The sequence below is a fragment of the Toxorhynchites rutilus genome, chromosome 3 (genome assembly GCF_029784135.1).
Source record: "Toxorhynchites rutilus septentrionalis strain SRP chromosome 3, ASM2978413v1, whole genome shotgun sequence".
Classification (NCBI taxonomy): Eukaryota; Metazoa; Arthropoda; class Insecta; order Diptera; family Culicidae; genus Toxorhynchites; species Toxorhynchites rutilus.
In genome coordinates this window covers 242,099,731-242,125,743 of record NC_073746.1, presented here as the reverse complement: position 1 = coordinate 242,125,743, position 26,013 = coordinate 242,099,731, and the positions used below count along the sequence as shown (strand labels likewise).

The window sequence follows — 26,013 nt, the reverse complement described above, 5'->3', positions numbered from 1 at the left end:
TATAAAGCTCGAAAAAAAGCCCGAAATTCGTGTCTCTACACTAGAATACCCCCTCTATTGAAAACGAGTAACAGCGCACATATCGAATAGTATTGCAATCTTATTGTTCTATACCTCTACAAAACACCCCTTTATTAAATATTGTGTATGATTTATAACAGTTTTGCATTCAACATGCTAGCTTGCAGCAAAGAGCAAATTAAATACAGATATAATATTGTTTTACGAGATAAACGCTGTCACTTTCCGAACGAGGAAAACCGCTCCCAGTTTGCCCCAGCATCCCCATTTTCTCACGAACGACTTTTCCAGTCGGAAGTTTATAACTGTATAAAAGATTGAAGCACTCGCTCCTCTCCAGTCAGTCGTGCGTTTGCAGTGGTCCTGTGAGCGGGATAAACACGACCGAACGTAAGCTTTGGTTGCACATTGTGAAAGGGCGCACTTTTGCGCACCCCCTGTGTAACGTTCATTCCCACGTCGGCGGGAAAGCTTTTCCAGGTGAATTAGCTGGTAGTAGCCCCCCATCTTCAGTGCGGCCCCTTTTGTCCGGTTCAACCGCAGAGGTGTGTGCATATAAATAGTGACGCGCAACAATTAAATGTGAAGGAACTCTTGAGGAGATTGCAGGTTTATCTGCCCAGCGGAACCGTTTGGATTCGGTGAACTCGTGATTAGTGGGTGATAAATTCACGTGGTGATTTCTCGCAGCGTGCAGCGTTCAAGCTGTGTGGTTTGGAAATAGGAAGAAGAAGACGAAAGGAAGCATATACGGAGGAAAAATCATCCCATATTAAAGGTGTGAGCAGCGCAAGCAAGGTGCTTTGAGTGTGACGAAAATTCAACGAATATGCTGCGCTTCCCCACGGGTGAAGTAGAAAGTGAAACTTGAAAAGCAGTTCAGAGGTGCTTCTTCGAGGTGAAGAAAATGGAAAATTTGGTCTGTTGTTACGGTGTAGAACGAGATGTGTGAAGGAACGTGTATGTTTGTGTATGGAAAGTGATTACAAGTGCTTGCGTGACACAGGTGTTTCGCGTGCGGAGGTTCATCTTTGTTGTGTATGTACGTGTTTTGAAGGAAGAGAAAATCAAATTCTATTTTGAATTCCTAAAGAAGATAGATCGCTGCTTAAGGTGGGTTATTACTTTAATCCAATAAAAGCGACTCAGTTTTATTTTGAAGACGTCTATTCGACGTAGATCAGGTATACTGGTAGAATATTGGTGTTTTCTTCTCGGGTTGCTATTCAACTAGATTCGTGTTTTGTGTACGCTTTGAAGAGGAAAACACGGTGGCTTGCTTTCTTTATTCTCGTACATATTATTAATTGCGCCATTAATTTTTCGTTTCGTCTGCTTTCGGACGGTAAGAATGTTTGTATGCCTGAGCTAATGCTGTTTACTAGGTACAAGTATAATTCAGGTAGAGGTGATCTGTGGTAGGAATTGACCGATACTTTTTTAGTTTAATTAACTTCACAATAATGTTTACTTACGTTTGCCAGCGTTACCATATCTACAGAATAATCTGTATTTATACAGATTTTTCAGACTTTTTGAAATTAAGAATCTGTAGATTCTGTATATGTTTTCGGGTTTCATACAGGATTTACAGATTAAAAAAAAAGTTACTTCAATCATTACAAAAAAAACTTATTACAATATTGTTTAGTCTATTTCAATATAGAAAATGCTGAATTACAAACATACTTTAATACATACTATTCGAAGCGATTTTCCCAAATGATCATCAGTTATTTTGTTCCTTCACTTGTTTCATAATGGCAAAAAATTGCTCACAAATATATTTGGATCCAAACAGAGCAATAAAAAGAGGAGGTTTTTTTAGTTCAAAGAATAGCGCTTCTGAAACAAATTTGGAGTAGAAATCCAAAAAGTTCATGGTTCTAAAAAAGCTCTGAATCACAATGCATTTCAATGAGTTCCATTCGATTATTTTCAGGGACATGTTCATCATCCAATTGTGGTAGAAACATATTTGGAAATTTCTTTCATGTTCTTTAAAGTTCCCAAAAATACAAGAAAAATTCTTTACTTTCCATGAATTCCGCAATTTCTTTCCGTAAATCCAAAGCTCTTTTCAGTACTTTCACTCTACTTAGCCATCGTACGTTAGTGAAATATGAAATATCCCCATAATGTGCGTGCACATCGTCAAAGCATAGAAACCACGAGGATTCAATGCATGCGATCTGTTTGACGATTTTGATGAAACCCTTCATAGCATCCTTAAATTCTACATTTTTGGCGCAGAGATTCTTCTGATGTATGATGCAATGATATAGCATGATTTGCTCTGAAATTTCTTGTTGTTTTCGAAGATTAGCAATGACACAGTTGTTCTTTCCTAAGGTAAAAAGTTAATATCAACTTACCACACATAACAAGAGCTCCATCAGCAACTGCACCGGACATTTTAATCAACGATAGATCAAATTTCTGCTGATCTTCATGCAGAACATTGAAGATATCATTAAAACATCATCAATTTTGATGACTAATACCCCAGTATACCCCTGTAACTTGAGATAGTAAAGTTTTCGCTTCATTGTGGAAGCCACTTTACATTTCAGTTCCTGTTTGATACCCGAGGCGATAACATATAAGGACACGACTTCAAATCTCACCAAGTGAAAAACTATAGAGCTATCTACGCCATTCACCGCGCGTTATAAAGGAAATAACGTCTTCTTAGAGTGAACTCCTCCATTACAGTAACAGCTTTGTTTGCAAATCAACCACGTCGGTTTATAATTTAAAAAGACCATTTCGGACCCGAATGTAAACAAATGATGTTTGCCTAACAAATGCTTTGCATGTATGTGTAGCAAGAGCCCTATGTTTATTTCGATCTTTCAATCCAGAATAGGTTGTTATAGATTGCAGATTTTAGAAATTCAACGTTATGATGAGAACATTGTTTGGTTTATTTCATGGTTCTTTTTCTAACGTAATTTCTGCACCTCATATTTAACTTTATATATTTTGATGCCAACGAGTTTTTCTCGTCTGTTTTCCTTCTTCGTCACAATGCAGCGGAGTCTCAGATTTTTTTCTTAATTTTTTATCCCTGTTTCACTGTTTAATTTTGGATGTTTATATTTTAGAGATCATGTCTTATCCGTTGAAGAGTTTAGAATTAAGTTCCAATTAATTACAACTCCGTCGTTGCGATAGGTGATCGATACAGAGTAAACGCGATCAACGCGATCAATAACATAATATATCGTCTGTCTGAAAGTTTTTAGACGAGTTCTTTCGGTTACCTTCTCAGGTTTCCAAAAATAACTGTTCACCGTCACGATTAGAGTTCTGTATAGTGTTCGCGGGATAAATGACGGAAACATATAGCCGGATGGATTTATTTCAGAGGAGTTCTCTCGGTTACCTTCTATGGTTTCCAAAAGATCAAATCAAAATGATTATTCGTTATTCGTTTCCTCGAGTGATCTATAGTTAACTTTTACACAATCACATCACTTACCACAGTGAATCCTGATTTATACCTCTCCCCACTAACAACTATCCCTTCCATGATAAACGCTAGAGAACCACGCTATAGAGGCGACCCTTCTGGCCTTCGGGAGGCGAATATCATACTAACATTCTTTCCCTTCCCCTGGTGACTGTAAGGACGTGGCCGGTGTCGTTATTGACCATTTAAAGTTCGAATCACCGAAAATTGCACAACGAGAATGAATTGCTAGTCCCAAGCGTCATTCTGTGTGTTCTTTTTGTAATTTGGTTGGTTCATGTCAATCACGGAGAGCAACTACGAATTGTACAGTCTACCCAAGCTCAAGCTCAAGCTCAAGATTGAACAAGACCAGTTTGGACCTTTTCCCCTGTGAGAGGCGTTGCCTAGCGGTCTAGGCAACTGGATTTCTTTTCCGTTCTAACAAGAGAGACAACGACCGTCCTCTTTCGTGTCTCAACACTCACTCCCTTTTTATTTTTCTCATTCCTCTTAACGAAACCTAATCTTACGATAAGCTCCCCGCTATCGTAACACCAAAACATAAACAAAAATTCCTATCTTAAAACTAGACGCTATAAATCACACGATCCGCAAACAGGATCGTGCAGGAGAAATGTATTTATTTATGTTCGGGATCGACCCGAGCTTATCGTAAACTAGACCTCACACGGGTCGTGCAATAAAATGTTTCCCTATCTGAAAAACTATGAATCATATGATCGTAAAAGAAACGGATTTATTTATTTATTCTGGATCGTTCCGACCTTATCTTAAAACTGACTCACACGATCCTCGCTAAGGATCGTGCGATAAAGATGTTTTTTATTTTGCCTCGATCGGGCCCTATCGTAAACTTGGGTAAATAAACCCGTCTGTTATTATGGGGTCGCTGCATATCCCCCTACTCAATGAGTTTTAGGGGAAACTAAAAGAGTTTTCCCTAAAATTGGTTCGAAAGGCTAATATATTCTAATCAATTTGTTTTATTATTTTTTTTTTATAAATTAATCTTTTTTCATATATGTATAAATGTGTATAACAATATCTTGTTTGCTATGTTATCTTTATCCTAATCTACCGTTTTTCTGTATATATTAGATTCATACTATTATATTTTTGGCAGACTTATCTCACTTCTTAACTAGGCGAACCTAGCCAGAATTTTCACCTGCCCCCGGGCTTCTGAATGCCAAAGGGGGACTAGGCTCTGCGGAATGCACGTATCTGCATGCTCGTGCTGTTTTAGTCCTGACCGAGGAATTGTCGGACAATCGCGCAGGTGCTAAGGATGACCGACTTTTGGATGCCGGCCAATTCCTTCTCGATGTTCAACACCTTTAGCGCTTCCAGAAGTGTCTTCGGGATAATTCCAGTTCCAGAGAGAACGACTGGAACAATTCTTGGGACCTCCCTTAGCCCCCACAGTTCCTTGAGCTCCACGGCCAATGGTCGGTACTTGCAGATTTTGCGACCGTGGGTCTCCTCCAGATTCTGGTTCAGTGGAATAGCGACATCGATGATGGTGACTTTGCGGTCGCTCTTGTCGTAAACCATTATATCTGGGCGGTTGTGGTGGATCGAGAGGTCGGTCAGAACAGTGCGATCCCAGTACAGCTTGAAACGGTCATTTTCCAGGACAGGTGCAGGCAGGTACCGGTAGTTTGGTACGTTGTCTTCCAGTAGAGCACATTGGAGCGCCAGTTGTCGATGAACAATACGGGCCACGTTGTTGTGGCGCTCGGTGTAGGCTGCGTTGGCCAAAACGGGACAGCCTCCCATAATGTGCTCTATGTTTTCACCTGGTTGATGGCACATCCGGCAAATGTCATCAACGTCTTGATGCCAGACGTACCGCCTGCAGTTTCTCGTCGGCATTATCCTGTCCTGGATGGCTATCATGTCGGCTTCTACTACTGAAGAGAGTTCACCACGCGTTAGCCACAGATTAGATGCGGCCTTGTCGACGTGTGGCCGGTCCAGTTGATGGGGGTGGGCACCATGCACTGCCTTCTGCTTCCAAGCTGCAATCTTCTCCTCCACTGTCTGCAGATTGCAGTTGAGTTGGTACTCCGCTTGCGCCAAGTGCAGAGCGCTGTATCCTCTGTCGGCGGCGCAGACAGCCCGGTATAGCGCGTTTTGATTGGCGCGTTCTGCGAAGTACTCGCGCAGTTGTCGTACCTGGGCAACACACAGTGCAGAAATGTCGACGATTCCAAGTCCCCCTTCTTTGCGTGGTAGTGAAACTCTCTCCAGTGCCGATTGAGGATGGTGCATTCCGGCCTCTTTGAATGCTTTCCTCATCCTCCTCTCAAGGTCCTCTAGGTTAGTTTTGCTCCATTTGACTACACCAAAACTGAAGGTCAGCAGGGGAACCGCGAATGTGTTGATCGCGCGTACCTTGTTCCCCGCGTTGAGGAAAGTCCTCAGGACACAGTTCACTCGACTCAAGAACTTGTCTCGCAGCTCCGTCTTGATGTCGGAGTGGCGAATCCCGGTGAGCTGTCGGAATCCAAGATATTTATAGGATTCGCCACGAACCATGTCTCTTATAAACTCGCCGTCATAGACCTCGTAGCCTCCGGATTCGGTAAGTTGTCCTTTCAGCAGGTGGACACAGCGACACTTGTCGAGGCCGAACTCCATACAGATGTCCCTGCTTATGTCTTCGACAACCCGGATAGCTACACCTAGACGCTGACGTGAATCAGCGTAGACCTTGAGATCGTCCATGTAAAAGGTATGGGTCACTTCTTCGTGGGCGCCGTCGCCATACCTTATTTTATAGCCATGACCGTTTCTATTGAGCGTCCTACTGAGGGGGTTCAGTGCCAGACAAAACCAAAGCGGGCTGAAAGAGTCGCCTTGGAATATCCCCCTCTTTATCTGCAGCGTTCTAGACTGCAACACATTTTCCCCATCACTAAGGTGCAGAGACGTGCTCCACTGCCTCATCGCATGCTGCAGGAACCTAACGACGACGGGATCAATTTTGTAGAGCTCCAATACCCGGACGAGAAACGAGTGAGGTATGGAGTCATAAGCCTTCCTGTAATCGATATAGGCCATGCTTAGGTTCCGCTGATTATAAACCGCCTGGCCGACTATGGTTGCGTCGATGATGGCCTGGTCTTTGCAGCCATGCGTATTTTTTCTGCATCCTTTCTGCTCTTCTGCGATGATATGGTGTTGTTCGCAGTGGGCAGAAACTTTGGCGGTTATGATGCTGCTTAATATCTTGTACAGACTCGATAGGCACGTTATCGGCCTGTACTTTGATGGGTTCAATGTGTTGCTGTCTTTCGGGAGGAGGAATGTGACGCCACGGGTGGCGAATTCAGGGAGGTTGTGTGGGTCACGTAGCACCTTGTTGAAGCACTCAGCTATCTTTTGATGTGCGACGGTCAGCTTCTTGTGCCAGAAGTTCTGAACACCATCGGGGCCCGGTGCTGCCCAGTTCCTCAGGTACCGCGAGGCTTCGCGGACATCGTTCTCTTCGACGATGATAGCTGGCATCTCTCCAATTTCACCACAACTCTCCTCCTCCCGTCTTAACCACATTTGCCCGTCGCGATGTTGTACTGGGGTCTCCCAAATACCAGCCCAGAAGTTCGTCACATCGTTAATATCTGGCAAACCTTCGCGGTAGTCGGGCTTCTCGTCGCTAATGTGGTCGTAGAACGCTTTTTCGTTATCTCTGAACATCCGATTTTGTTCCTGGCGCTTTGCAGAGTCAGAGTAACGTTTCAGCCGTTTAGTTAGGACGCTCAATTGCTGTACCAGTGTGTCGAGTTTTTCCGTCAGCTGGTGAGCTCCCAGCTGGCGAAGTTCAGTAGGCCGCACGATCACAGCAACTTGGCGACATAATTTCGCCGATCTGCTGCCTCTTTTGTACGCCATCAGTCTTCCAATTGCGGCGCGCTTGTTTAGGATCCGTTGCTCCAATCTCCTTCGCCATGGAGGCTCACGCCTTTCACGGAGATGTTGGAGCAGTCCGCCTCTTGGCCTAATACGGTATCCTAAACTTTTGGCGGTCGCCACAGCAGCACAGTAAACTTTCAGTTGCAGCTCCTCCATGTTCTCAGCATCAACCAAGTGCAGCGGAAGAACGTGCTCGTTCATGAGCTTTACTGCACTTGTCAGCCTGCGGGACAAAGGGTCCGTGTCGCGGAACTGTGAGATCGCCTCGTCGTAATGGAAGACCAGATCGCGTAGTAGTTGTTGATCTGGCTGTGGGTCTTCCGGCTCAGGGGGTTGTTGTACTGTGGCCTCCACTGGTGCTGATTCGCGTGCCCCACTCGCGAATGAATTGCTCAGCCGTACTGAACTTCGTCTCGACACATCGCTTGCTCTGCTTGTTCTGGAGCTTAGTTCTCTCTGCACCTGCTGCTTGATCTCGTCGACTTGCGTTTGGGAGAGCATATTGTTGCGTACAATCGCTCTACGCCTCGTGTTCATCGCGTTTTGGTCAAGCCTCCCGACGAACTCTGGATACGCTTCCTCGAACATTGCGAGTATTCGAGGGCGACCGCTCATGTCCGTCTCCAAAGCAGTGCAGATGTAATAGGCGCGGATCACGAATTCATTCATTTCATGTGTCCACATGATCCGTCGCCTAGTAGTACCCACAAGTGTGGACGACTGTCGTCTGACAGTCGCAACACGCCTCGTAGGCGCAGCGTTTCGTTGGTGATGTCGATGGCTGCTGTTTCCGTGTGGCGGTAGCTCTTCGGGTTGAACCCGGCTGGTGGCCCGCTCTTGCACATCGCCCTCCAGCCGCTGGCCGCTCGCTCTTACGCCCGTTCCAGGACCAGCTCCAGTTCGGGGACCCTCCTCGGGCGATCGCATTCTGAGTATTCTTCGTGAACGTAGCTCCATTTTCTGGGTGTATCTCCTTTGCCCGGGAGACAGCGGGTTGGCAAGGCCTCCATGACCCGGGAGGCCTTCCCCGGGAGAGATATAGCGCTCTGACTCGCTCGCACCCCCTCACTTAGCCACTTTCGACACCCGTTCTCGGAGCCAAGACCAGGTGTGTGTTTCCAGTTCACGCCCGATCTAAAAATGTCGTCATATGATCTTCGTGGAGGCGTGAGATAGGAACATTTGAGACCAACAGGTAGGCTCCTACCCTAGTGTTGATCCCCATTTGAGAACACAATTTTAACATTGAATTTACTTCTTTTTTTTTAATTGCATTATCTCATGTCCATTTTCTCATAATTATAAATATAATATTTTTGTTATTATTTTTTTTTCCACTCTTGCATAAACTTTTCTTGTTTTTTAAATAAACTCGTTGTTCTTATTGTCCGTCCGCTGACTGGCTGCTCACCTTCCACTGTGACTCGTCAATTGGTTGCTTATGTTCCGCTGTGACTCGTCAATTGGTTGGTCTCTGATACTAGGTGTGGATTGCCGCTTGCCTCCTCTTCACGTCACGTTATCTGTCTTTCTGATGCGTGTTCCTGGGTCCTATTCTAGAACAACCTTTTAGAATGGTCCATAAGTCCACCACGCCTTCCATTGTTGGGTTGAAATTAATTTTGTTTATCAGTTTTTTTGGAATTTCATTTGCATCTTCAATTGTAATGTTTGCAATATAGTTTTTCCATTCATTTAAGGCTTTTCGTTCATCTTTCATCAATACTTTAAACATCATGTGCCTCCTGTTCATTTTTAACAGTATTATCAGTTTCCGGCGATAAATAATCATTTTTTTTTTAGACTGTTGTAATCTTTTACTTCAACGTAAAGTGTACAAAGTCATTACTCCAATTATGGAATCCAGTTCCATCATGAATTCTACTACTTTCACTCCAGTGTCCTTAGGATCAGATGGTGATCACGATTCCCGCTTTACTCGACTCTCGAATTGCTCCATGTTGTTTTGGCTCCATCGTCTCACAACATCCAACACCGTTGACCATCGACCTTCCGCATGACTCGTCGTCCTCTTCTTGCGAGCATCCGGCTGGGATGCCGAATCGTTCCTCTTCCCATCAGCGGTATGCTGAGATCTGTCTTTGCCTGCCTGACCACGTCTCGCTCCTCGTTGAAAATTAATTTTCGTCTTACCAGTTTGACCATTTTACAGTGTACCTAATTACAACTTTTTCTTTTTTTTTACATTGTTTCGTTCTTTTTTTTTATTTCATACATTGTTTTGATTTGTTTTTTTTTACATTGCCGATCTTTTTTCATATTTATAGCTTTTGAGCAAATTACCAATAAAATTGATTTAACTTTTTTAAAACGTGTTCGATTATTCTCTTCTCATTCATTAACACATTTTTTTTCTCATAATTTCTCTCTTTTCTTTTTTTTTGTGTATTTTATCCAGAACTCTATTGAAAATTTATTCATGTTTTTTTTACCGTTTTTTTTTTAAAAAAAAACCATTCTTCTGTTGATAGATCGCGTCTTTCTCCTCTCTGCTGATGTGTGGCGTCACTCTGTTCCGGTCCTAAAAACAAACTGTGGATGCGGTCTCTCCCCCCTCCTTTTGTAGGTCCTAGGTGGGATCTGTGAAAATACTTGGAACTTTGTTTATGATGGGCAGATAGAATTTTAATTTCTACTAGAGGTTATAAGTAATTATGTTGATGAATGGAGATCATAATGATGTATCTCCCTAAATGTTTCTTGAATTCTATCTGTATCGACCATAGCTTTGTTTACAGTTCTTTGTGTACCTTAATTATTTTTTTTTCTCATAAATTTCTTTGTTTTATGTATTTAGAGGGTAATAATTCCTCTTTTTCCAAATTTTAGTTTCCTTGCATTTAATTTTCGTTAATTCATGAGATAAATTTTTATAATTCCACATCTGTAGTTATTTAAAAATTAAAGTGTGAATGTTTTAGTCTTATATGCCCTTACAGGAGCCCAGCAGGTACATTCCTTCGGTACATTCAAAAGCTATTATTGCGATTGATGGACTCTTGTTATAATTTGGCTGTAGGCAAATAAGATACAGCTCTCGCAATTTTCATAGAATCAAAATTAATTCCTTCAATTCTGTAATTTAGCAATTCTGAATGAAAAAAAAATAAAATTATCATTTCTCCATAAAATTTCCCAAAACGTCTTATCGACCAACATTGTTGAGCTTTTGCAGCTACATGAAAAATATCTCTTTGTATAATATGTTTATTAACATCTTCTTGTTCACTCTTTTATTTCTTTCTTCATATATTTGAAGGGTTTGTATGCTTCTTCCATTATCAATTATTTGAAGGGTGTGTATTCCTCTTCCATTAATTATCTTCGCCTTTATAGCGCTATTATGTTTCTTTTTTATGTTTGATAATATAATTTTGACCCACATTTTTAATTACTCATAAACTTAAATGCAAATTTTGCATTTTATAAAAATCCCACTTTCAAAGTGTGTTTGTTTTAAATTCAAAATCACACATTTAAAATTCGATAAGTGCATTTCCCCATATTTCCCTGATCATACTATTGAAGTATGGGAGATAGAAATGTTTTTTCAAACGAAATTAGCATTTTTTTTACAGAATTGATGGAATACTGTTAATAATAGTTGTTCCTTCTTTGATTCCACTTTATGTTTCGAGAAGAGAAAAAAAAAATTAATAAAGCCACATCAATCAGAAAATTTTCCCACATTGCCCCTTTTTAAAATATCCAAATATTGGGGATATTTAGCTTGATAGCTTGTTTGATATTACCATCTTATTTTTATAAATGACTCCTGTCTGCTGTTCAGATTTGATTTCTTTGGTTCATTATTCTTCTTTGTTTCCATATCGTTGTTCTTCCAATCTTCCATTTCTTTCTTTTTAGCAGCAACGATAAGATCCGTTTTTTCTTTTTCCAAAGTGTTCAATTCTACCTGAAACTGTCCAATCAATGTGATCAGACGATGGTTTTCCATTTTGGTTTCATTGTGATTTTTCAATTTCTTTTCCAGTGCCTCAATCGAGTTTTTCAATCCCATTATTTCGTCCGTCGAGCAATTGTTTTTGTCGATCAAACATAGTTTTTCTTGTTCCTTAGTTGTCAATTCGTTCTTTAATGATCGACATCGATTGTCCAAAAGCTCATTTGTATTATTTAACTCGGCGTTATTACTAGCGCACAGTTCCAATTGATTCTCTGTCGTTTTATTTTTTTCTTCGAGTTCATGATTCCTTTTTATCAGTGCTTTTAGCTGCGTTTTTGCTTGATTGTTTTTCCTTTTTTCTTGTTCTAGAGCGGACTTATTATCTTGCAGCAACGTGCGCAGCTCCTCGACTTCTCCAGAATTTTTCCGCTTGTATTCTTCCAATAGCAAGTGTTTCTCGGTTAGCTGTGTATTTTTGTATCTTTCATTTTGAAGCTTCGTTTCGCTTTCTTTGAGCCTGATTTTCCAATTGGTAGTATTTATTTCGTCTGCTTTTTCCGATTCGGAGTGTTGCATCTGCAGGCGCTCAATTTTTTTCTCTAGCGAGATTTTTGTGCTTTGAATAACTGAGTGCGAATTTTTCTCATTTTTGAGTCGTTTCTCTAGCCGACTGATATCTTGAAGCCTTTCTTCAACTATTAGTTTTAAGCCAGTTTTTTCGCTAATTTCCCGGTCCAAATTATTCTCCAATTTTTTGTTTGATTGTTCTATTTCATCAAAATTACTCAGTTTGTTTAATAACTGGCATTTTTCATGTTGAAGGTTTTTTATATCCACCTTCATCTGGTGTTTCTCATTTTCTAGTTCTATAATTCTTCGTTCAAATGCGAGGAATTTAGATTCTATCCTATTATTAATTTCGTTGCAAATTTCGATCGTACCTATAAGTTTCTGTAATTTATCATCAGCTTGTACTGTTGGAGCAAATTTGCCTTTCCATTCGGCAACATCTTTAGAAATATTTTTTTTGAAGTAAATAAATCGTTCTTTCACTTCTCGTGTGAACCGATTATACGATGATTTGAAATCCATCGCGATCTCATTATTTTTGTATAATAATATTACAATAATTTAACCGACGTTTGCTTTTTCAAACATTCACCCACTTAAACTCACACCCTTTGAAGTTCATTTCAATAAATATAAAGAAAGAATATATTGTGCAACAGCGAACTAAATTGTATGAGTTTAGAAATTATAATTGACTTGAAAAACCAATTCATTGAATGACTACCGCCCCAATTCTTCCACAAAAACGGAACTGTTAAAAGTGTTTTGTTAGGGTGTTCTTTACAAAGTTCCAAATGCCGAGAAAAAAAATAGAATGGATGACTCTCATTTGTGAATCAATTTTTATAAATTACTCAAGATGTTTATTTCAGCTTTGAAGCCTTGAAATAGTATGTAACTAGAAAACCTCTTCTAATTCGAACATTTTAGCGTTCGGTGTCAAAATGAGCCATAAACTTATATTCATGTACACACTTATATTCCTCTAGGAATATTTATCTTATATTTCCGCCTGCTGGATTGTTTCACGTTTTCCCTCTTCTTCATTCATTAGCTCAATACAAAATATTCTTCCCGTTTCTCTTAGCGTACACCCGTCAAACAGCAATACTCTCTCGTTTCAAATTAAAGAAAAAAAACCAATGAATAACACCGAGACAACAACTAACACTGCTAACAAGAGTGAACGAATGACTCTAAGTTAAAAGCCTTACTTTTTTTTTGATGATATTTTCTGCCAATATTAGGGTTTTTATTGGAATAATATCTCCTAAAAATCCACATACACTATTATATTGAAATTTATTCACAAAATCAAATGTTTTCAAAATGAATGTAATGCATATGCATCAATGCGTCAATCCTATATGTTCTATGGCCATGTGGAAATTATTCCCGATTAAGCCGAAGTATTTGTAATACAAAAATTAGAAAAAAAATTTTCCGCTTGAATGTAATTTTCAAGTCCAAGTGGGACTGGCAGATTATTTTACAGCAACGATCACTTCATTCCGGATTCATCTCGATAACCAGCGAACGTAAAGAGTTGCACGCGTGTATGCGTGTGGAAGTTGCTTCGATACCTCAAGCGGAACCAATTTCGATGCTGGTACTCTCTCGGTCGTCTTCTCTTCTCCTTCTGATGGATCGGCATTTCTGCCCTCACTCACAGTTCCAAACAAACTGCATGTCTTTCAGGTCAGGTCAGGCCAGGTAATGAATCCCTCGATCCCTCGCCGTCCAGCTCGTCCAGCACGTTCAGCTCGTTCAATTACGATGTTGTCTTGTCGATGTCCTCACGAAAAATGAATACGTTTCACCACCAGAATATCGCTTAAGTATGCTTTTTGTCCGTGATTGAATCGAGAGAAGGTGTGGTTTACGATGACAATTTGAAAGACAAACTAGAGGGGAATGAAGTCTCTGAGTTTGAAACTTTCGACGACTGAGCAATAATCGATTGAAAATTATATAATTTTCACGATGCGAAACATTTTCCGTTGCGTGCGCATACAATATTGGATACGAAAATATCCTACTGATGGGGTAGAATAATGTTCAGAAACTTTCCTGCTAATTACACTTCATTGAAAAATTACAAAATCAAATGTATTTGGTTGCTGTGTTACATGATTAGAAAACATTAAAATAAACTCTTTCGCATCAATGTATTTTTCAATTCCCAGGGGAACTGGTAGAGTATTTTTCAGCAACGATTAGTTCTTTCCTGATTTTCCTCGATACTCGAAGCCCACCAGTGGTTAATTCTAACTCGATAACCACCTGTTAATAGCACTTGATTGAAAAATATTTAGTCGCAGTGTAACATGGATAGAAAACATTAAAATGAACTCTTTTGCATGAATGTATTTTACAGTAACGATTGGATCTTTCCGGAATTTTCTCGATGCTGAATGGCATCCAAACGAAGAGTTCCGCACATGTATGTGTGTGTGTGGCGGCTGCTCCGATCTCTTCCCGGGGAACCGTTTGTGGCATCACTCTCCTCCTGATGGATTCTCTTCTGGCCTAAGGTGCACAAACAGGCTCTTGGTGACACCGTTCATCCGCGCTTTCATGATAAATTAAGAGCTTCACCACAATAGCGACAACATTGCTCCAATCGCTGTTCAATTATAACTGAGTGGACTTCCAAGCGGCGGTCGCTTATATACCGATTGATGATTTCAATAGCCTGTTTTGAAAGCAATTTTAAGACTATTGAAACAAGTTTTTGGATCAAAAAGTAACAAGTATATAACACGTAGACATTTTATCTTTCGAATGAAGTGTTTATCATACCGGTTCGTTCAGTTGTTTAGGAGCTATTAACGCTCAAAATCTCGGTCTCCGGCGTAACGCTTTCGTTTTCGAAACTTTGATTTTACACCCCGGTATAGAAATGAAAGATGTAGTCCTACGTCAAAAAATGTTTTTATTCGTTTTTATGGATGTATTTTTCGTTTTTTGAATATAAAAGAGGAAACACCTTTCTCACATGATAAAAATAAATTTATCCAAATTATCTCAAAAGGTAATAAACGATCATATTGGTTGAAAAAATCCTTCTACGCATATGTTCGAATTTCAACAATGACAGAGTTATAGTTTTTTTTTTTGTTTCGGACTCTGTTGACTCCAACTGGCTCTACATTACAAAGTACGCTACAGAAGACGATTCTGTTGCTTTCATTTGAAAGATGAGAAAATTTAGTACAGGATATAGTAGTGGAACATCTAAATTAGTTCCAAGATCCCCACGGTAGTGATCACCTACCAATAATTTTATCGATCGCCAATGAATCAAAATCTAGTGAGTCAGTCGATATTACGTATGACCTCACGAAGAATATTGACTGGAGAAAATTTGCAGAATTAATATCTGAAGCAATCATTTCGATGCATGAACTTCCTCCCCTTGAAGAGTATAATTTTATATCAAGTTTGATTTACGATAGCGCACTTCAAGCTCAAAAGAAACGTGTACCGGCTACCACTTTCCGACGTCGTCCTCCATCACTTTGGTGGGACAAGGAATGTTCAAAGGTCTACCTTGAAAAATCATCCGCTTTCAAAAAATTCAGGAAAACTGGATTAGTGGAATGGTTTCGAAAGTACCAAGCTCTAGAAGCCAAACTAAAAGGTATGATTAAAGCAAAAAAGCGTGGATATTGGCGGAAATTCGTCAATGGTTTGTCAAGGGAGACCGCTATGAGTACTCTTTGGAATACGGCTAGGAGAATGCGTGGCTGGAACCATACCAATGAAAGTGAGGAATACTCTGACCGTTGGATTTTCAAATTTGCAAGGAAGGTTTGTCCCGATTCTGTTCCTGCACAAAGCGTCGTACGCGATATTCCGCTCCAATGCGATTATGAGAATTTTTCGATGGTAGAATTCTCAATTGCCCTCCTCTCATGTAACAATTCAGCTCCGGGGTCGGACAAGATTAAATTCAACTTGTTGAAGAATCTTCCCGACTTGGCAAAACAGCGTTTGCTGAACTTGTTCAACAAGTTTCTGGAGCTGAATATTGTCCCGCATGACTGGAGACAAGTGAGAGTGATAGCCATACGAAAACCCAACAAGCCGGCTTGCGATCACAACTCGTATAGGCCGATTGCAATGTTATCCTGTATTCGCAAATTGTTAGAGAAAATGATTCTACTTCGTTTAGACAAGTGGGTCGAAACGAACAATTTGCTGTCAAATACGCAGTTTGGCTTCCGCCGAGGTAAAGGGACGAATGATTGTCTCGCGCTGCTATCTTCTGAAATCCAAATCGCATTTGCTCGCAAAGAACAAATGGCTTCCGTTTTTCTCGATATCAAAGGGGTATTTGATTCAGTTTCCATGGAAATTCTCTCAGAGAAGCTTCATAATCGTGGACTTTCACCAATTCTGAATAATTTCCTGTACAATTTACTGTCAGAAAAGCACATGAATTTCTCTCATGGCAACTCAAAATCTTCTCGTTACAGTTTTATGGGCCTACCGCAAGGCTCCTGCCTAAGCCCACTCTTGTACAGTTTTTACGTCAATGATATGGATGATTGTCTAACTAGAAACTGCACGCTGAGACAACTTGCAGACGATGGAGTTATTTCCATCACGGGTACTAATCCCATCGCTCTGCAAAAGTCGTTGCAAGATACCATGAACAATCTGTTCATATGGGCCCTCAAGCTGGGTATCGAATTCTCTACGGAGAAAACTGAAATGGTCGTTTTTTCTAGGAAGCACGAACCCGCCCAATTCCAGCTTTACCTATCCGGTAAAGCGACCAGGCACTCGATGTTTTTCAAATACCTGGGTGTATATTTTGATTCTAAATGTACCTGGGGGAGACACATTGCGTATTTGAAACAGAAATGCCTGCAAAGAATCAATTTTCTCCAAACAATAACCGGAACATGGTGGGGTGCCCATCCAGGAGACCTCATTCAGTTGTACAAAACAACGATATTGTCAGTGTTAGAATATGGCAGTTTTTGCTTCCGATCAGCTGCCAGGATTCATATTCTCAAGCTGGAGAGAATACAATATCGTTGCTTGCGTATAGCCATGGGGTGTTTGCATTCGACACATACGATGAGTCTCGAAGTTTTGGCAGGAGTACCCCCGCTTACTCTTCGGTTCACAGAATTATCCTACAGATTTCTCATCCGTTGCAAGATCATGAATCCATTGGTGATTGATAACTTCGAAAATCTACAAAACTGACTCCTCAGTCAAGTTTTATGTCTTTATACCATGAGTACCTTACCCACGACGTGCACCCTTCACCAGGCATCTCCAACCAAGTTTGCTTCCCATACTTTTGCAATTCCTCTGTCATTTTTGATCTGTCCATGCGACAAAAAATCCATGGAATACCAGATCACCTACGCTCCAATGTTATTCCGTCAATATTTTCGGAAAAATATGGGAAAGTTGGATCTGATAAAATGTTCTTTACTGACGGTTCATACATAAACGGGTCCACTGGCTTCGGCATCTTCAATGAAAATTCCAGTGCCTCTTTCAAACTCAAAGATCCTTGTTCCGTGTATGTCGCAGAAATGGGTGCGATATACTATGCTCTAGGGATCATTGAAACACTGCCCATCGACCGTTATTTTATTTTTTCAGACAGTCTCAGCTCAATAGAGGCAATCCGCTCAATGAAAGTTGATAAACGCTCATCTTATTTCCTAACAAGAATAAGACAACTATTGAGTGTTTTGGTCGAAAAATTATTCAAGATTACCTTAGCATGGGTTCCCTCTCATTGCTCGATTCCGGGGAATGAGAAAGCGGACTCGCTAGCTAAGGTGGGCGCTTCAGAAGGCACACTTTTTGAAAGGCAAATTGCCTATAATGAATTTTTTCACATTCCTCGTCAGAACACACTCGTTAGTTGGCAGCGCATGTGGAGTGAAGATGAGTTCGGTCGTTGGTTACACACGATTATCCCTAAGGTCTCGACGAGTGCATGGTTTAAGGGATTGAATGTAGGTCGTGATTTCATTCGCGTGATATCTCGGCTTATGTCCAATCACTACAACCTAAACGCGCATCTCTATCGCATTGGGCTCGCAGCAAACAATCTTTGTGATTGTGGCGATGGCTACCACGACATCGAGCATGTTGTCTGGTCGTGTATCCGGTTCCATGCTGCTCGCTCTCAGCTCTCTAGAGCACTGAGAGCAAAAGGCAGACAATCGGATATCCCCGTCCGGGATATCTTAGGTAGCCGGGATCCTGATCTTCTGCTTCATCTATACCTGTTCCTCAGAAACGCCGATGTCAACGTTTAATGATGTTTCCTTCATTGTGTCCCCGTTTCATATCCTTCCTATCCGATCGATAAACTTTTACTTAGTCGCGGCAATACATACACACACTCTTTACAGATGCACGGGCCGAAAGTTGTGCAGTCCACTGATCATTCAACAAGAGCCAAAGGTTGTACCGCTCATGACAACTCTACACGAGCTGATGATTGCGCCGGCTAGTGATCATTCTATCCTGGATTCCTCGAGTCGAGAAAGACGCACCACGCTAGATATGGGGTACAGACTAGGGAGCGTTGCTGATTAATGGTCAGCTGCATCTCAATAGGAAGTAGACCGTGTCGGGCACACGTACAGAGCATCGAAGACTGAAACATACCAATTATGAGAACACTTGTAATACTAACCTCGAGCCAACCGCGAGTAATCGGTTACATATTACTAACATAGTTGTAAGACAAAAATTGTCAAAATATTGGACTCCCGGCCCCGTCAGGCTAACGCCACATGTGCCTTAATAAAAAATATATTTTGGGAAAAAAATATCTAAATTAGTAGATTTTAATAACAATCTGGAAGTGGAAAACTTAAAAGTTAGTAATTTTTAATTTGTTATTATTAATTTCATCCTAACAATTAATATTAAACTAGATTGTTTCTATCAATTAAATTGCAGCATTCTATCCGCTCTACAATTTGTTCTTTGACATCCAAGTTCTATCTTTCTCAATTTGGCTGCAATATCGATATAAACAATTCCTGGTGAAAATTCAAGCAAAATCTTCAAAATCACGATTTTTACCCCACTGTACATGTCATATTCGCTTAAATCACACCTTAACGTTGAATGGTTACAATTCTTTTTGAAATAAGTCATATTTGAAATATAAAAAAAATCCAAACTGTATATAATCAAGTCCAAAATTGTATATTATCGAATCACATATAATCGAGTCCGACCTGTACTAGTGATACTCAAGATGTTTCTTACTGGAATCCGTCGTTCGTTCGTCGTTCGACCTAGAGAGGTTCAACTACGACCGACAGATTTTTAAGAACATTTGAATAAGCCACACTTCAGTGGTCAAGCTGTAGAAACTGAAGCTGATGAGTTAATAGTTTCTACAGAAGGTGATGAGTTCTAGAATATTTATGCGTGACCACAACAGTATGAGTCGGAAGAAATTATGATGAACACGCGAAAAAAAACCGAACCTCTGACGAAGAAGGATTCGGGATAGATTAAAGTCGAACAGTTTGGCTACCCTGTCAAAAAGTCTCTGCAATGTACTGAATCCACCGAACATGTTATAACTATGTTATATTTCCGGAGAGCTCGAGGTCAAACGTTAATGTTGAGGTTTTCCAAGAGAACTGGACAATCGATGCGTCGATCAGCTATCAGCACAGCTCTGACTGTATCTCTACGGATCGACAAAGATTCCAAGTCGATCAGTTGACAACGACTATCGTTACTTGGTAATCGGAAGAGAGTTGCGTGTCCAAAATAGCTCCCAGGTCCTTGACTTCGCTGACGCGCTCGATTACCATGTCGAATAAGACATATTTGTACAATATGTTCGGTCTCGTCAAAGCATCCAGCTGTCGTTGAGGGAAATGACAGTCTTCAATTTAGCAGACCCGAAGGTAAATTTTCAAATCATCTGCATATGATAGTAGGGTTCTTTAATTACCAGATTCACGTCATTGATGTAGATCACGCCGGTCAACCTCGATTCTTTCTGTCGTTTAATGTCGTTTAATAATGGTTTTTTTTTTATTTTCCCCAACCTAATATAATACAAAAAATCATACGTCATACGTCGGTCTCCCGAAAAACTCGAAAAACCACCAGCGACAAGCGAAATAATACCAGAATTCCGTGTCCACATTAGTTATACCTATGTTCGTTCCGCTACGATGTTCCGAATAACAAGGAGATTATTTCCTATTGTTTCATATTTTTAATCTGTTCCAAGAACGAATCACCATCCAGGAAGATAGATAGTGGTTGCTGTAGCTTCGAAAACAACATCGGCGGGTCAACAAGCTGCGGTTCTTTGTCTCATCGAACCAATCCCTCCCAACATCTATCGGTTTCTTCTGATCACAGCACATCGAGGAGTAATTGATACGCCAGAAGCATTTCCAATTAATTGACAAACGTTGGAATCCATCCTGAAGTTACTGTTGAACCAATTTTGCTTCGATATTGCTCCTTAATTGCATTTTTAACAACTCACGTTTTCGTGCTTTGCGCGCTAGCATTCCCCCTGGATATCACATTTTTCGTGTACATGGATTTTACGGCGATCCGTTCCCGAGTTGCTCTCACGTGTAAGTTACCCCCGAGATGATGCGGGAATAATGAAAATTTAATTTAGATAAAAAGTCATTGCGTACGATGACGGCACAGGAAACTTTTGGAGGAAAAGAAAATTGGACTTTTTACGTAAATGACTTGCTGCTCAAGGACGACCATTTTTCAACCAAAGATGCCAAACAGTGACTGATCAATTAATTTGTTTAAAAACATTGTAGCAAATAAAAAATAGAGGAAATGAAGCACACAGTTTCATTTGCGGCATAAGAGCGTTAAAAATTGCAGCAAATTTAAGCTGAAACTGAAGGAACACGACATAGGGAAATTGAGGTTGTATAATTTGTTGAGGAAATATTATGTAAATGAATAAGCTTCATCAATCACTAAAATTGAGGCAGTTTGTATTGCATCTTTTTTCAGTTTGGTTTGGTTTGGCTGGACAAGCTACGAAAATCACTTCTGAAGTTGAGCAGCATTATTTACAGTCCACTGCAATACGACACCGCGACAATAGGATAAATCGGAATAAACATTATACGATTTATCAACATTATAGAAAAATTGATGAATATAATGTTTCTTTATTTTGTTCAATATTTTTTCTTGCCGTGTGGAGACATTCAATAAAATCACCTCGCATCTCTGACAACTGCCGGAAGCGATTCTTTTTTCACTTAAATTCTTTTTATTTCTTAATTTGGTTTACATTATAATATAATCCTACATTTCAAGTGATCAACCTAGGGTTCTACATCTCTAAGTTGACCAGAAGCGATAAAAAATAGCAGCACAAAGTACGTCATAGTCAAATTGACGCCGACTTTATTCCTTATTGAACGATATGCATATCTCATCTCAATCTGCTTATTTTCTACGAAGCAATCAAATGCCCAAGTAATAGAACTATTATTTGTAGACGGTATTAGAAGATTATTCCATTCAAATTCAATTACAATTGAAAAAGAAATATTGAATTTGTCTCGTTTAGCGATGGAATAAATAAATAAGAAAAGATTCCACTGAAAGACAAACGGTGAATCGAAAAATCAGCAGCTGACACCTGCTGCGAAGACACCAACGGAACAGCTTCTCTTCCTTCCTAACAGGTGATGAAAAATGGCTTGCATTGAATCCCGAACAAAGAATCCACGGGTTGATACTGTCTCGGGAAAAGAACAATGGTTTTGATAGGGTGGAATAAAAAGTGTGTTGACAATTATCCGTCCGTCTTCTGAAGATTTGATTAGACCTAAAGATATAATTAATGTTGTCTGAAAATATTCCATAAAAAATATTTCATTCCATAATCTAACGATAAGCTTTCGTTGCCTTCCAGTTTTTCTTCATATTCTGGTAAATGAATTCCAAGTGATATAAAATCTCAAAAGCTGTTTTTTTAGTTTTCCCCTCGTTCAAATTATTTTGTTGAGTATTTTGAGAACGAAGATGTACCCAGGAAACATTTATATTCTGTCTAAATCCTTTAACGATTCGTTAACATCAATATTCCTCGACATCCGCAGCGTAGAATAAATGAGATTTAGCTTACTTTTCGTCGAGCAGAAGAACACACAAACACACCATCCCTCTGCGCGTGGCCTATCCATGTAATGGATTATCATTCATTATCTGCTCCATCTGTGACGTCTTTACGTAATCCAAATTGATTCTGTATCAAGTAATTTCGTATTCTAAACACAATCAGCCCGAGCCTGTCAAATCGGAGAACTGTGTCTGCGAAATGCGACGAGCGGAATTAGACAACAAAAAATACGGAGAACCGATTTCGATCGAAAAGGGTTTCTGGTGAAGGCAAATTTTTATTTGATTACGCCATTACGTGGCGCCGGGAAAATTCGAGGCTGGTTAGGCTGGCTTAGAAGGATATATTTTTAGATGGATTTACAGCCCAAAATGGGAGAAAAACGTGAATGTCGATGCAAAAAGTGATGTAATCAGGTCTTCCAATGGAAACCGTAATTATTTATTTTACAGATTTAAGTAAACATTCTAATTGCAGAACACTCATTTTGATGTTGGATAAAACACATATCTAGGCTGACCAAACGTACCGTTTTTCGACCATTTCTTGTTGTCCCGTCTTTTTATCAATCTGTACCGTATTTTGAGTATAAAGAGAAAAAAATATGTCTTGTTGTACTACGCGATCTGTTCGAAAAACTCGTACTGCAAACTATGGTTGCTTTCTACCAGAAATCGGATAGTGACTCTTCAGACATGACCCCCTTCTACACTCGTGCAAAAAATCGTAACTCGTGTACTTACAGACTGTGTGGGTCTTTGTAATATTGCTATTGTGTATTTTTAGGCGTTATTGGTATCAATTCAAAGAAAATAATATAATTGAGTGAAAACTCCAGAAACCCTGTTTTTTCAGTTTTAATAGTTTAATATATAGTTTATAGTTTAGTATATAGTATTGTTCAATCAGTTTTAAAAGTCATCTAATAAATATGCGCGAGTATAGGAGGGCTAATCGGCTTTGTTGGAAGAAACAATGTTGCTGAAGTTGTTTTTATTTTGATCACTTTATTACAATTCTTCAACGTGAAAGAGGTGAAGTATTTACGATTAGTGAGGTGTAAACTGTTCTCTAGTTAATTCAGGTGAAACATAGTATGCTAAATTGGTCGATAATGCGTTGCATTACATTTTATGATTGAAAACTAGTCTAGGAGAAACACAATAGAATGCATGGATTGTATTAAAGACTTTCCCCGAAAAATTAACATATTTTGTTTGATAAGTGGACAACGATTGAAGAAGTTATAATTTTTACAGAGATGGAAAACGAATTTTATAAGAATTTGATAACGAATTTTGTAAGAATTCATGAAGCTAAATGATTATAGAGCAATTCCACGTCAAATCCGCCGGTGGTTGCACCGATATTCTTAATTTTTTTACGTTTTTGTATGTATGGTGACAGGTACCAAAATCATTATTTTCATAGTCAGTTAACTAATTTTATTTACAACTGATTTTTCATAAGGGCATATCTAGAATCATTCACCTTTGAAGCCACCCGGAAGCAATGCACAGCATTCTCTGCGTTTTTAATTTTCCACGTGGCAATAGCTTGTTCTGTATGAAGCTTCGAAAATCTATTCCAACTTCGAGAAGTTAAATGTGTTGCCTTCCGTAGTTTGAACCTCTTCTTCTGCAATCGGGGTTCTGCCAACACGAACCAAGCGCTATTTTTTTTCAAAATTGAGTTACTTACACCATTATATGCATTATATTCGATAAATTGACACCAACTCCAAAAAAATTGTGTGTAGCAGACTGTGAAAAAAAAACGAAATTGCATTCAACCAAAGTGAACCATAAATCCACATTATGACATCGGACGATAGTGATCGTTTTCTCCAAGAAGGTAGATTCGAATCTTTAACAGATTTTTCTGTTTCGGACAGCTCCTGGAATCAGATGTCGTTGGGATCTGGCAAGTAAGACAGCCTAAGAGCTGCTATGAACTGTAGAAGCGCTGATCTGCATTTATAAAAATTGTGTTCAACCACAACGAACCAAGTGTAATGCATTCCTCAATCAATTTATTTTCATTTATTAAGATATTATTTTATCCAAAACAGCAAATGTTAGTCAATATACAGGTCGGACTCGATTATATATAATCGCAATTTCACTTTCAACGTGATGTGTAATAATAAAGGGTGTGTCACATCAAATTACATCACGGAAAAAACGCTGTAGAAATTTAATTTTTAGGAATTATATCTTCAGCTGTCGCTTTTAATCAGATAAGAGCGTATAGATCACGTTGGCCATGCTTCACTGTCAATTTTTCGTAAATTTGGAAAAATGTCGTCGAACGAAAAAGAGCGTCGTGAATTAATCCTGTGCACTCATTTCGAGAATCCGGAGTTGTCACATCGGGACATCGGTAAGATGCTGGGAATCGTCCAATCCACGGTCAGCAGAGTACTAAACCATCGACCGGAAGGTGAAGAACGGCAAAAATGGATGCTCCGTCAGTGAAAAAGATCACAAGCGCGTAGTTAAGCAGTTTAGACGTGATCCGAGAAGTTCGGTCCGGGATGTCGCCAACAAGCTGATTTTGTCAAGTTCATTCGTCCAGCGGACCAAGCAGCGGGAGGGCCTGCGTACATACAAGGTTCAGAAGGCTTCTAACCGCGACGAAAGGCAAAACATGGTGGGGAAGACGCGAGCCCGGAAGCTGTAAACTGAAATTCTGACTAAGCCGCATTACATGGTAATGGACGACGAAACCTACGTCAAAGCGGACTTTCGTCAGCTGCCGGGCCTGTTGTTCTTCTCCGCATAGGACAAATTCAGCGGTCCGGAGGAGATTCGCAAGCAGAAACTATCCAAGTTTGCCAAAAAGTACATGGTGTGGCAAGCGATCTGCTCTTGCGGAAAGCGGAGCGCCTCCTTCGTGATGACCGGCACGGTAAACGGGCAGGTTTACCTTAAGGAGTGCCTACAGAAGCGCTTACTACCACTATTGAAGCAGCACGAGGGCCCGACCATCTTCTGGCCGGATCTCGCTTCGTGCCACTATTCAAAGGACGTGTTGGAGTGGTACGAAGCCAACGGGGTCACCTTCGTGCCAAAGGAAATGAACCCGCCCAACGCGCCGGAGCTTCGCCCAATAAAGAAATATTGGGCGATTATGAAGCAGGCCCTCCGGAAGAACCCAGAAGTTGTCAAATCGGAGGCGGACTTCAAGAGAAAATGGATTTCTGTTCAAAAAAACTACAACCTGACGTTGTACAGAACCTTATGGACGGGGTAAAGAGGAAGGTGCGAGCATACGGGCTTTGGCTCGAAGTATGAATAAAAAGAAAATGCCAAAAGTTGTTTAATAGTTTTTATTTTACTGTTCCAAAATTTTCAAAAGGATCGGTCTACTGGGCGAATTTCTACAGCGTTTTTTCCGTGATGCAATTTGATGTGACACACCCTTTATTATGTTTTTAGCTAGCATATACTTGGTTCGCTCTGGTTGCAAAGAGAACGAAGTTTTTCGTGTCTAGCAGCAACATAATTTTGTTTTTTCATATTTCTAAAGGTTAATAAAAAGAAATTGACGAAGATGTGTGCTTACAGCATGAAAGGGAGTATTATGTTTGATATCCTGTTTGTAACACGTTAGCGATAAAACGATAGACTTGGTCCGACACAGCCAATTAGTGGGAGCTCAAACTTCAAATTGAAATACAGTAGGACCCGATTATCCGCGGAATTGTCTGGCTAGATCACCGCTAATAACGAAAATCGCGGATAACGCAATAAAGGACTAAAATGAATTTCAAACACGAAAAAACTATTTCAGCATGAAAACTATGTTTTATCAATACAGAAATCATTAAACTATACATCTACAAGGTCCTGTATACCAGTGGTCAGATAATATGAAGGCCATGACCAAAACAAAAGTGCATGAGCCAATCACACACCGACAAATTCCGGAAAGGTCTATAGATTTACTGTGGAA

At 40.1% G+C, this 26,013-nt stretch overlaps 1 protein-coding gene across 1 annotated transcript in view; it reads left to right on the top strand.

The window, feature by feature from the left end:
• Window positions 1-374: 374 nt before the first annotated feature.
• LOC129776456 (arrestin homolog) overlaps window positions 375-26,013 on the top strand; it is a 199,114-nt gene continuing 173,475 nt past the window's right edge. The window contains exon 1 of the mRNA XM_055782113.1: window positions 375-1,134. The gene's annotated coding sequence lies outside the window, so the exon portion shown is untranslated. The remainder of the gene's footprint in view (window positions 1,135-26,013) is intronic.